This window comes from Vulpes vulpes, chromosome 7 (assembly GCF_048418805.1).
Source record: "Vulpes vulpes isolate BD-2025 chromosome 7, VulVul3, whole genome shotgun sequence".
Lineage (NCBI taxonomy): Eukaryota > Metazoa > Chordata > Mammalia > Carnivora > Canidae > Vulpes > Vulpes vulpes.
The window spans coordinates 57,442,515-57,455,781 of record NC_132786.1 but is presented as its reverse complement, the minus strand read 5'-3'; the positions used below and the strand labels follow the sequence as shown (position 1 = coordinate 57,455,781).

The following is a 13,267-nucleotide window of genomic DNA, read 5'->3' as shown; positions in this document are numbered from 1 at the left end:
AAGATAAAGGATGAACTTTGGGGACATAGGTCCCATAAGGGTGTATTTACTGAGGTAAGCAGAGTTGCGTGATAGGCGTGTTAAGGCGGGATGGGGGACATGGCAGGGACAGGAAATCCTCTTCATCAAACATACATTGCTTTCCTCATCATTAACGTAACAGTTACACAAGTTGTCCTGGCTCCAGCACTTAAAGGACCAGAAACTGAACCCACCCTTCCATTAGGTTCAAAGTGAAATGATCATCAAGGAAACTTGTAATGTCCTGTCTGGGGAATGTGGCCAGATAATTGGGATTTAAAAGATGGCCGTGACTAGGTTAAACTACTTCTGCAAGGTGCAAAGGAAACATCAATGACCCAAATGCTGGAAGAACATAAAGCTTAACAGGATTGTTTATACTAGAATAGACTCCTTCTTTTCTAATTCCTCAGTGGCATTTCCATCTTGCTTCCTTGGGTAAAAAAGCAAGAGTAGGCCATGATTACCTCATAATATGCACTTTACTGGTGCTTTGGCCCTTGGGAGAAGTTCAATAAATATATATTTCTTAAAAATCACCAGTTAAGCACCTATTTTATGCCAGGCACTGGGTAGGAGATATAAAAATACAAACAAAATAAGGGCACAGTTTCTGAACTTTAGGAATTTAGGATGGAGTTGGAAGTGATATGTATAGTAACTACAGTTTACAATGCATTGGCAACTTATGCCTATGGCCAAGCCTGGCCCACTGGCTATTTTTGTAAATAAAGTTTTATTGGAAAACAGCCATGTCCATACACTTATATATTACTTATGGTTGCTTTCACAAAACAGCAGCAGAATCAAATAGTTCTAATCAGGACCACATGGCTATTGAAGGATAAAATATTTACTCTCTGTTCCTTTATATAAAAAAGTTATAATACCTAATTATCAAGAGTACCAGAGAAAGAGAGAAAAATCCATCCCAGAATTAAAGAAAGAAAATTTCAAATGGAAAGAACTCAAGGTATAAAAAAAAATTGAATACTTTCAAGAATTACCCCTAAATACATCCTTATGAAGTAGGTAGGTAATATGATTATCACAATATCACAGATGGGAAACTAATCCATGGAGATGCTAAATAACCTTCCTAAGCACTTTATATGTAGACACTTAATCCTTAAAACAATCCTTTGAAGTTTGTATTATGATTATCCTAAGTTAGCAGATGGTAAACTAGGGCAGAGAAAATTTTAAAAACTTACCCAAGGCCATACAGGTAATAAACATCACAAATAAGTCTTTAACCAAGATGCTCTAACTCTGAAGGGATTTACATAATTATTATGCCATAGCTGCCATATAGATGATAAAATGAAGATTCACAACTAAATACCAATTGGATTTTTATATCTCATGGTAACACAGAAAAAAAAAGTAGTCATGAGATAGTATCTTCAAATTTCAGACTAAACAATATTAAGTTAGACTACCAAATTGATTTTATTTAGCCAGATCATAACTCAATAATGAATTTAGGACTTTTACTTCCAATCATGGTGGAGTAACTGGTATAGGATTTGCCCTGTCACCACAAACAACTAGAAAAATGGGGGAAAAAAAAAGAAAAAAAACCCCAACCCCATTTTTAAATATTGGACAATGGACAGTATAGGACTGTGATCCCTGAGAAAAGAAGAACATATGAGATAAGCCCTACAGTTGTGTCTTCTTTCTATTGAAAAGCACTTATACTGCTGGTAAAACAAAACTCAACACTCTTTAAAGGAATACAAAAATATTCTGAGCATCAATATAATTTTATTAACAACATCTACCATTCAATAAAAATTTTTAGATATGCAAAGTAGAAGGAAAACATAAACCACAACCAGAAGAAAAACCAATCAATAGAAACAGGTCCAGAGGTAACACAGGTAATGGGAGCCCAAGTCATAAAGTTGTTATTATACACATACTCCAGGATTTAGAGAACAACATGATACAAATAATTAAAGAAATGGAAGATATATTTTTTTAAAAAAATAAGTGGAATTTCTAGAGAATAGAAATATGGTGTCTGGCCTGAAAAATTAAATAGACTCATTAGATAATTAGACCCTGTAGAGGAAAAATACCAGGGAAACCAAAGACATGAAAAGAAAAACTTCCAAAATAAACTACAGAGAGAAAAAGAGTAAAAAATTTTAACTGTCCCCAATACCTGTGTCAAAATATAAAGATGATATGATGTCAAGATCCAGAAAAGGAGAATTGAAAAAACAATTGAAGAAATAATGACCAGAAGTTTCCACATGCAAGAAGCTGAATAATCCCCAATATGATAAATAACATCAAGTCATACCATAATCAAATCATTGAAAGCTAGGGAGAAAAAAGCATTTACAGAAGCCAGAAAGAAAGGCAGACATGTTACCTATAGGGAAGCAAAGATCAAAATGGCCAGAGACTTTTAAGAGCAACAGTGGAAGTCAGAATCCAATGAGTTAATCATTTGAAGTGCTGAAAGAAAAAAGAGTCAGTGTAGAATTCTATATCTGATGAAAATGTCTTTTAGAAATTAAAGAGAAAAAAAAGAAATTAGGGAGAAAGAAATAAATTATTTTTAAATAAAAAAAATACAAAAAACCAAAGCTGAAAGAATGTGTTGTTCTTAAATGTGTAGCACAGGAAATAGTAAAAGATTTATCTCAGGAGAAGGAATAATGATACCAAATGGAAACTTGGAAAACCAACACCAGAAGTCAATATGTGGATAGATATTTAAATATCTTTAAAAGATAATTGTTTAAATAAAACAAAGGATGTTGAGTTTTATAATGGAGGTAGAAACTAAAGCATGACAACTCTAGCACAAAGGATGGAATGTGGACATTGGATGTACATAGTTTTTTTGATTATACATAAAATCATGTATTATTATTATTTGAATGAAGACAGTTATAAGTTAAAGATGCTTAGTAAACTCTGGAGCTACCATAAAAAAACTTAGAATTGCCAACAATTCAGCAGTGGCTAAAAACGTAACATCCAAAAACATTCCAAAAAAGTGAGGGAGAGGCAGGTGAATAAAGAAACAAAAAGCATGACAAACAGAATATGAGTAAGTAGCAAGATGGTAGACTTAAGTCTTAACTTAAGACTTTAAATTAAGACTTAACTTAGAACTTAAGTTCACTGAAAATGAATTAGATGGTCTAAATAGTGCCTTTACAAAGCTGATTTGGGGTTGCCTTAGGCTGTCACCTCCCAGAATATCCAGGAATCACCTCCATTTTGTTTTCCTAACTTCCCTTGTGTTCCTGAGATGGCTTAGACTGGATTGAACTTGTTTAGAGGAGACAGAGCTGCAGGAGAAGGGACAATGACAAGCAGCTGGGCGTTGGAAACAGACAACATAGAAAGCCAGGCATAGAAACAGACAATAGCCTTGCACCTATTGGAAAGCCCATGGTGAGGGAGGCGTGGGGGGGTCCACTGGCTCTCACCTGCACACAGCACCACAGAGGCAGGTGGGGAAAGCATGGCTAGGACAAAGGGAATGGCAAGGAAGATCTGGAGGTGTTGCCTCTATGCAGGACGGATGCAATAAATAGCTAACGAGTTTCTTGATGGTGGAGAAGAAATGAAATGGACATGAAAGGCCAAAAACCAGACCAGGACCAGAAAATGATCTAGGGGAGAGATCAGCAAACTAGGTTCAGTTTAGGGGCAAAATCCAGCCCCTAAAATCTAAAATATTTCCTTTCTGACCCTTTACAGAAAATGTTGCAGCTCTCTGGTCTTGGGCAGTCAGGTGGAAGTTGCTTCAAGGAGACCATTGGCCAGCTCCACGCTTCTCTCCAGCCCTTGCAGAACTGCTGGTGGCCCAATATCTGAAATCGCACACTGAACCCTTCCTGAGCTATTGCAAGGTCCTGACCTCCTTGACAACTCTCAGCAGACCATCAGCCTGCCCTTAAATCCCTCGGACTTGGTCAGCCTTTTAGGATGGTAATTTGTCTCTTGTTTGCCAGGTCCGGTCCCTCTCTATTCCTTGTTAATGAAGACATGGGTACTAATGGAAATAAAATACAAAAGTGTCAGACCAGGAGGAAAAACCCTGTTTTTTGTTCAAAGAAACCTACTTTGATATGAAGAAATAGAGGGTTTTAATAAAAAAAAAAAGGTAGAAAAAGATATAGCAGGAAAATATTATTCACGAAGAAGCAGGGTAGGGAGTGGCTGTATGAGTAAGAGACAAAGTAGACTTCAGGACAAATGATATTACTGGATATAAAGAGGGATATTTTATGATGACCAAGGGGTGAATTTATTAAGAAGGAGTAACAAACCTAAACAGGTATGCACCTAAAAACACCTTCAAAACATAAAAACCAAATAAAATAGAAAATCAAAAATCCTAACTAGAGATTTCAACAATCCTTTTTCAGCAAATCACAGAACAACAACAACCACCAAAAACCAATAAGAATATAGAACACTTAATATAATCAACCACTTGACATAAATATTTCTAGAACAACTCATTCAACAGCAGAACACATTCTTTTCAATGGGGTAAATTCCCCATAGATCAAGTCTTCGTAAAGTTAAAGCATTTAAATATTACAGAATGTGTTCTCTGAGCACAGTGATATTAATTAGAAATAAATAACAGCAAGATATGAGTAAACCCTTCAACTACTTGGAAATTAGGTGACACGTTTTTAAATAGTGAATGGCTTGAAGAAGTAATCACAAGGCAAATCAGAAAATATTTTGAGGTGAATGAAAGACACAGTGTGACAATATTTGGAGGCTATAGGTTAAATAGTGTTTTAGAGGAAATTTAGAAGTTTGGTTTCTTTTTTTTTTTTAAAGATTCAGTTATTTATTTTATATAGAGAGGGAGTGAGTCAGTGGGTAGGGATAGGGACAGAGAGAGGAGGAGAGGGAGAGAATCCAAGCAGACTCCCCCATGAGCTCTTGGAGCACAATGTGGGGCTCCATCTCACAATCTGAGATCATGACCTGAGCCTAAATCAAGAGTCAGATGCTCACCCAGCTGAGCCACCCAGGTGTCCCATGAAATTTAGAGTCATAAGTGCGTATATTTGAAAAGAAGACAATTCTAAAATCGGTAATGGAAACTTTCACCTTAAAAAGTGAGATAAAGGAGATAAAGTGAAAAGAAAACAATGAGCAGAAATTAGGAAATAGAAAACAGATGAAAAATCAAGAAACTTAGAGCCAAAAAGTGGTTCTTTGAAAATATCTGTAAAATTAAAGAAACCTTTAGCTAGACCAATTAAGGAGAAAAAAAATAAAAAGAATAGGACAGCACAAATCACAAATACCGGGAATTCTACATCTTGAGTAACAGACGTTCCTTACGAGCCACCCTCTGAGATGGCCCCAACCTTCCCACCTCCTGGTGTTCCTACTTTCTGAGAACTTCTATTTTACATGAATAGAGCTAACAGGCACAACCAATCAAAAGATATTGGGGAACTTACCAAGTGTGACTCCCCAGGTCAAGTCTTGGAGACATTGTGTCGCCCACCTTCTTTGGCATTGGCTCACTCACTCTGGGAGCCGCCGGCCGTCATGCTGTGAACACAAATCAGAAGCCTAGTGGCAAGGTTCACATGACAAGGAACTCCTGCCAACAGCCAATCCTAATCTGTCGGACTCCTGTGTGAGCCGCCCTGAATCCTGCGTTCCCAGTCGACCCTTCCAATGGTTGGAGCCTCAGCTGGACTCCAACTGCATGCAACTTCATGAGAGACTCCGAGCCAGAACAACCCAGCTGACGTACTTCAGAATTTCTGACCCAGAATCCAGGAACTTGTGCAAGATGTTAAATATTTGTTTTAAACTTCTAAGTGTTTGTCTCTGCAGCAGTAGACAATACCAACTCTAGGGAAGGATAACAAGGGATCAGTATAAAGAACCTTATGTCAATAAATTTGATAATTTCGAAGAAATGGACAGATTCTTTGAAAGACAAGAGTCACCAAAATTGGGGCAGGAAGAAATGGGAAATGAGAAGAGCCCCATCCTATCAAAGAAGTTGAATTCATTAATAAAGACATTTCCACAATGAAACTTCACACCACAATGGCTTCTCGGGGTGGATTCTATCAAACATGTTAGGAGGAAACAGTACTGACCCTACACAAACTCTTAGAGAAAACTTAGGGAAAGGAAACATTTACCAATTCACGAAGCCAGTGTACTTTTTTTTTTTTTTTTTTTTTGCCAGTGTACTCTTGATATCAAAACCTGATTAAAACACTGTAAGAAAAAGACCAGTATTCTTCATGAACAAAGATGCAAACATCCTTAACAAAAAATAAAATAAAATAAATTGAATACTAGTTTGATATGATTATATAATATGGTGAGATTTTAAAAAAGTCTTGTCTGAATATGTACATCATCCAAACCTAAATAAAAGAAAATTTAAGCTTATAGGCTTGGAAAATGTGATTTCAAATTAGAACAGATATCTGACATTGAGAAATTTTCTCTGTAGAGAATGGTGATACCGTCTCACCGGTGAGATTAATTTGATTAATTAATTAATCAGAACAGCAGGTTGACGTCTGACCAGTTCGTCAGCATTTTCTACCACACTTTGGATCAACTCCAATATGCTATTGTTAAGGGATCTGGCTTTGGAAAGCCTCTGAATTTAAATAATGTGTTATTATATGAAGATATATTACATCTATACTCATATCGCTATAGTTTCAATCACAGTATATAATACCTGGGATCCTGGGCCACTCATCAGGGAAGCATCTGCCTTCAGCCTCAGGTCATGATCCTGGGGTCCTGAGATCAAACCCCATGTCAGGCTCCCTGCTCAGAGGAGAGTCTGCTTCTCCCTCTCCCTCTACTCCTATAGACTGCTTGTGTGTGCTCTCTCAAATAAATTTTTTAAAATTAAAAAAAAAAAAACAACTCCCTAAGGAAACTTTTGAGGACACAAACTCTAAAAGTAAATTCAATTGAAATGAAATAAAAGTAAGCAAAATTGAATTTTAATAGTAAGGAGATTTGGCTTTCTGCAAGATTTAATTTGTGTGAGTTGATCATTAAATTAATCCAAAGGGTACATTACCGAGCTAGGAGCTGGGATGTCTTACCTCTGGGTTCTCATCATGATGGAGGTGAAAAGTCTTCTTTTATTAGCATTAGAGTGATAACAGGGGGCTGCCCTCTGTGTCCCGAGAGAAATAGTTACGCTCATCTAATATTCATGCCTATTATAGCCTAAAATGCAATGTTCCAACAAAATATTTTCTTAAATGTGTGGGAAGGGAGTTCAGATAATCTAATTTTTTTTTTTTTACTTAGTTTATTTTCTCCGTTTTTCAAGGTGTGGTATGTTAATATTCACTTTAATAGTTGCTTAACCATTGGCTTTGGTTTTCGATAAAAGCATGTTGTTTTAATCCCTCTTACTCTACACAGTCACAAGTGCACTGGTTGACCTTGCACAGGCAAGGGTTAAAATGTGCCATGTAGTCCATCCTGCCACCCTTCAGCCTCTCCCTGACCTGGGGCCCCCAGTCCTTCCAAGTAGATTTGCCTTAAGGCAACATCTTCCAAAGGCAAGATGAAAACCAAATGTAGAACTTGATAGAACTCGAGAGATAGAACATGTTTAGTAATAATCCTCTAAAGTTCCCTGAAACCAGAGTCATAATGCTCTCAGAGGAGGGAAGAAGAAAATGATTGCCCCTCCCCTCTGCTCTCCCAGCATCTCATGGTGTATGCATGTGCATGGGCGTGTAGGGATGTCTAGGGGACAGCAAGAGATGATGAAAGTCAGAGTTTCTGTGCTCATGAATTACCTGCCACCTGAGTGTCCAATACACTCTTGCCATTCTTTTTCTGGAACCCTGTGAAACACCGTTTCCAGGAAGTATTCCTGGATTTAATATTTCTGACTCTGTTTTGTTTTCAGCAGTGCTTATGGACTTTTTTGTGATTTGAGTGTATTTCTGGGAACTGGCTTCAATCTAAATCTTACCTCTCAATTAGATTAAGAATACCCCGTGAGCATGAATCGTTACCTTTTTAATTAAATTCCCAAAGAGCATCAGCCATGAATTCTATATTTAAGAATAAAATGCTATGTGTAGCACCTAGATCAATCACCAGCAAATTCTTTTATGCCATTAACATATTTTTCTCCTTCCCTCCTTAAAACACCCTTAAAAGGAAAACATGTGTTTTCCTTTATCTTCCTTCTTTATTCTTTATTTGCATATATGTTCTTTATATTTCTATTCTTCAGAAGGGAATATCTAGGGAATATTTTTGGAAGATTCTAAATAGTTGAGAGACAGAGAGAGAGAGAAAAATAAAGCATGAGCAGGGGGAGGGACAGAGGGAGAAGCAGGCTCCCCTGCTGATCAGGGTGCCCAACGTGGGGCTCGATCCCAGGATCCAGGGTCATGACCTGAGCCGAAGGCAGATACTTAACCGACTGAGCCACCCAAGTGACCCAAATATTTGAGGAATTCTGGCCAGTATCCTGCTTCTTTTTCCCCAGGGTCTGTTCAAGTTTGAAGCATGAGGTGACACTCACACCTTCCCAGCTGTCTTCCAGAATACAAGACAGAGGGGAAGGAGGGTGGAGAGCAAGATTACCCTAGGCTTAGTATGGGTGGCAAGAAGGCCGTGAGGTACACAAAGTTAAAGCTGTTCTGTAGCAAGAAGAGGAGCTGCTGATGGAGGACGTCAGAAAGAAACAGCACTTTCCACTGGGGCCTGGTGGCCAGTCACACAGGGTCCTCCAGCAGAGTGAGTGTGAGTGCATTTTCCCCCACGCATCTGGAGAGAACTGGTTTAGCGTCAGCCACAAGCGTGTCTTACCATAGTAGATCGGTGTTCCCACTCTGCCATGCTGAAAGCTGGTGAGCCACACAGTTTATGGTGAGTCCACCAACTTCCCTTCCTCGATGAGCCTAAGCATAATGATAATTTAGAATTTAAAATAGTTAAAATTTATGGAGTGCTTAATCTGTTCCAAAAGCAAATGCTTTACACAGCAGCTCATTTAATTGTCCCAACAACCATGTAAGATTGGGCGCTGCCATTAATTTTCTTTCTTTCTTTTTTTTAAAGAAGATAGGTTGATTAATTGATTTGAGAGAGAGAGAGAGTGAGAGAGAGAATGAGCAAGAGGGGCAGAGGGAGAGGGAGAGACAAGTGCAGAGCCCAATGCCGGGCTCGATCTCACAACCCTGAGATCATGACCTGATCCAAAGTCAGCTGTTTGACCCACTGTACCACCCAGGTGCCCAAACCATTATTTCCCTTTTACAGATGAGGAAACTGAGGTTTGAAGATGTTAAGTAACTTTGCAAAGGCCACTCAAATTGTGATTGGCATCACTCCCTCATGACTTCAGGCACTGATCTTTCAAAGCCCACACTCTTACTGACTCTTTCAGTTACAGGTGTGCAGAAATTGTGGGGCAGATCAGCTCACCCATAAACTGAATAGAATTACCTCGCTTGTCTTTTTCATAGATCTTCAGCTTGCATAGTCTGTTGTTACTTAACAAGAGCATGTTGTCTTGGATGACATATGACATTAAAGCAAGTAGGAAAGTCGAGTGGAGAGAACATGTTCCAGGGCTTCATCTGAGGCCTCAAATTAAATCCTAAGTTTCATTCTTTGCAAACACCAAACATGGAACCATCAGCAACACTTAGGTTCATGTTCCTTTATTCAAAATGCTATTTTATGTGGTAGTGAGTAAAAACGAGTTAAGGTGATAAAATGAACCTACTAAAAGTCTGTCTTAAAAATCACCAGGACTTTCCTTAAACACATTCCCCTAGTCTAGTTTTGATTACATTAGAGAAACCATAGTTTGCATTCCCAGTTATTGCTCAGAGGTGGATTTTAAAGGATCACAGTACAATGCAATTTTGTAAGCATTTATTTTGTCATAATTATTATTTAATGCTTATTAGATGTGTGGACCGTTCAGCCTGCTATGTATAACGAAGGGTTTACTTCATTATTTATTTAATTTATTATTAAATTCATAGGATTTATTTTCCCATATGGTAGATCACGCAAAGTCTTGGTTGCTTTTCTGTACTCGGTTTACTTTTTGTGTTTTACTCACATGGGATCGGCTCTCTGAAGCTTGATGGAAAATCTCGGCCTTGAACTCTGAGATGGTTCCACTAGGTTTGTGTGGACTATCTGATACCTAAGCTGCAAATCACATGGATTATATGTATAGGTTGGTTAGAACTGGTGGAAAATTAACCAAGAAATGATGTATGCACTGGCATTGCAGTATTATTTGTAAGAGCAAAGTACAAGAAACACCCAAAATATCCATCATTACAAGACTGGTTGAATAAAGGGTGACACATTCATGCAGTGATATGCGTCCTGCTGTAAAATGGGACCAGGCATATCTTTATATACTGTTATGTGTAACCCCAGGATGTATTATTAAATGAAAGAAGCAGGGTTCAGAAGAGTGTTTATGCTATAATCTGTCTGTGTGTACGTGTGCATGTGTGCACAGGTGTGTGTGTTCGCTTGCTTTTACTTGCAGAAAGAAACGATGGGAAGTTAATCGAAAAACTAATGAAGAGGGAGGATGTAGGGAGGAGGAGCAGTGGTGGGAGCTAACATTCTCTGAACATTTTTATGCTACTTTGACTTTGGAACTACACAATGTCGTACAAAGTCATAAACCCCCAAAGTAAGCAAACCAACATATCTCCCACACCGAGGAAAATCTAAAACTAATTAAAAAATGTTGGTTGGTTGGGAAAAAAATATTTTTTTATGGTTGGAAAAAAATCGTAATAATGATGTGGCAATAAAGTGCTAAACAATGCAGGCTGTTAGATAGATGAGTCAATGTATTGTTATTGAGAAGAATTATCAAGAGGAAAAGGTAGCCTTTTCCCTGTATGTCCTCAGGTTCTCAATTAATCACCGAGGTTGTGATATTTGCCACGAACAAGATCTAAAGATACAAAATGCCTCTTGTGCTCTGCGAAGAGAAAGAAAGTAAATAGCATGTGAAGATTAGACAAAAATACTTACAGGATGATCAAAGTGGAGAAGGGAGGGATCCCTGTTCTTGTTTGCCCTCATTCTACTGACTTCTCAAGTTCCTTGCTGGGCAGGGTTATAAAACATGCCGTGTCATCTGAGTTCACGGGTTTGTAACAAGGATGACCCCAGAGGGCTTCCCTTTTGTCCAGGGGCCCCTGGCTGTCACACACCAGTAGGTGGAGGTCCTTGTTCACATCCAGACCTGGTGACAGGTACTCTCTGACTTACTGAGCTTCTTAGGATTTGGAGGGTCATTCCTGGCTGCCCAGAATTTTCTTCCAGGCTTTGCCTGCCTTGTAGAAATAACATCAGCGTGAATATTTTCAAATGGTTTTGTCATTTTACACGTTGCAGATTGTTCAGGCGAGTGCAATATAAGGAATGGAAAATACTGGAAATAGTTCCCTGAAATAGAACAAAGGATAATTCTGACATCATAAATGATGTGGATTACATAGTTGGTGAACGGCTGATGAGTCGCTGCTACTTGAAAGGATGTGAACAGCATCGAAGAAACTTGTGTCTGAAACCAACACGGTGCCTACATTGATCAGCCGGTAGGTTGCAACTTGGAGAACCCATCAGCTTAGACTATAAACCTCGCTCTCTCTTTCATTGGCTTAATCAAAGTGGATTAAAGGGCCAGAGAGTTTCTTGGGAGATTTCTGAATGAAATTGACGAGGAACTGGACTGTTCATGATGAAAATACAGCTGCTGCCATATTTTAAATTTTTTTTACTTGATTTTCTCCCAAAATAAACAGTAACTGTTTTTTGACACATTATCTTCTCTATAATGAGGGGACTTTGATTCTTGTTGTACTTAGAAAAAGGCCACAAAAGGTAAAATATCTACACTGTTGTTCTTTTCTATTAGCCATGGAAACTTTTGAAATTCGTTTGAGAAAAGTCAAAAGTAAAAGAATTGCCAGGTTTTAATAAGTTCCTTTGGTCTGAAAGTGGGAATAAATCAAAAACATTTGGAACCAACAGGATACTGATAGTGTTTGTTATTTTAGAATGCTTCAAGGCATCCCTGCAAAAAAGGTTTGAAATTTAAAAATCCCTGAGGCCTCCCAAAACATTTACACATTTTGTTATCAGAATATAGAAATAGGTTAGTGAATAGCATCACATACATTTGAAGTTAAACATGATTTCTCAAAAACCCAACATCCAACTCCATTTTTCAATATAGTGCAAGTAATCAAGGAAAAAATTAGTAAGTTTTATGAAATATAATGAGCATCTGACTTCTGATGAACGTTATTGGTGATATGCTTTTTATGCACGATAGTTAAAAAACTTTTTATATCATGCCATTACTTCTAGCACCAATTATCTTCCTTTCAATGTGGGGATTTAGAATACTTATCATTACCCATAAATCTCTTAATCCAGTTCTAATCCCAGAGATTTATCCATAAGAAATAAATAGCAATTTGATATATCCCATTCTTCTTATCATCAAAATGGAATGGCCCAAGATGGAAGCATCCTAAGAGCACTTACTACAGTGAGAGAAACCTCTCTGATCCCTTTGCTAATTTTCTATTATCACAGAACAGGAAGACATAATACATACGGTGTTTAAGAAGAAAAAGAAAAATTATTTTGTAACTTTAGATCTTGTTCATGGCAAATATCAAGACCTCAGTAATTAATTTAGAATCTAATGGTACCTAACAGTGTTTTTTAAAAAAAAAAAAAAATCAGGGGCACCTGGATGGCTCCATGGTTGAGTGTCTGCCTTCGGCTCAGGTCATGGTCCTGGCGTCCTGGAACCCAGTCCTGCATCCGGCTCCCTGAGGGGCTGCTTCTCCCTCTGCCTGTGTCTCTGCCTCTCTCTGTGTGTGTCTCATGAATAAAGAAATTAAAAAAAAATCAAAACCAGCAAAAAGAGATTAAATGTTGGTGACCTTGACAAACCTAAACAGAACTTAGATCATCAGGACCAAAGGGGAGGTCCCTTACTATACTGCTTAGACACAATAGATGACAGGACTGACTTTGAGTCATGAAGATGCCATGACTCACAGCAGCAGCACTAGAGCTCAGGAAAGCATAAGAATCCCATTGTGACATTTGATATAAAGAATAGGATGCAAAATCTGTGGTGCTGTACTTCTCTTGGCGGTATAGGCCGGAGATGACAATCACGTGAGGCTCTGAAGACGGC

At 38.1% G+C, this 13,267-nt stretch overlaps 1 long non-coding RNA gene across 1 annotated transcript; it reads right to left on the bottom strand.

Annotated features, from left to right (window-relative positions):
- Positions 1-5,488: 5,488 nt before the first annotated feature.
- Positions 5,489-12,945, bottom strand: LOC140599499 (uncharacterized). Its single transcript, XR_012002384.1, has 3 exons — positions 12,811-12,945; positions 8,866-8,957; positions 5,489-5,583 (listed from the first exon to the last, which is right to left on the bottom strand). It is a non-coding gene; the product is annotated as an uncharacterized lncRNA (long non-coding RNA).
- Positions 12,946-13,267: the final 322 nt, after the last annotated feature.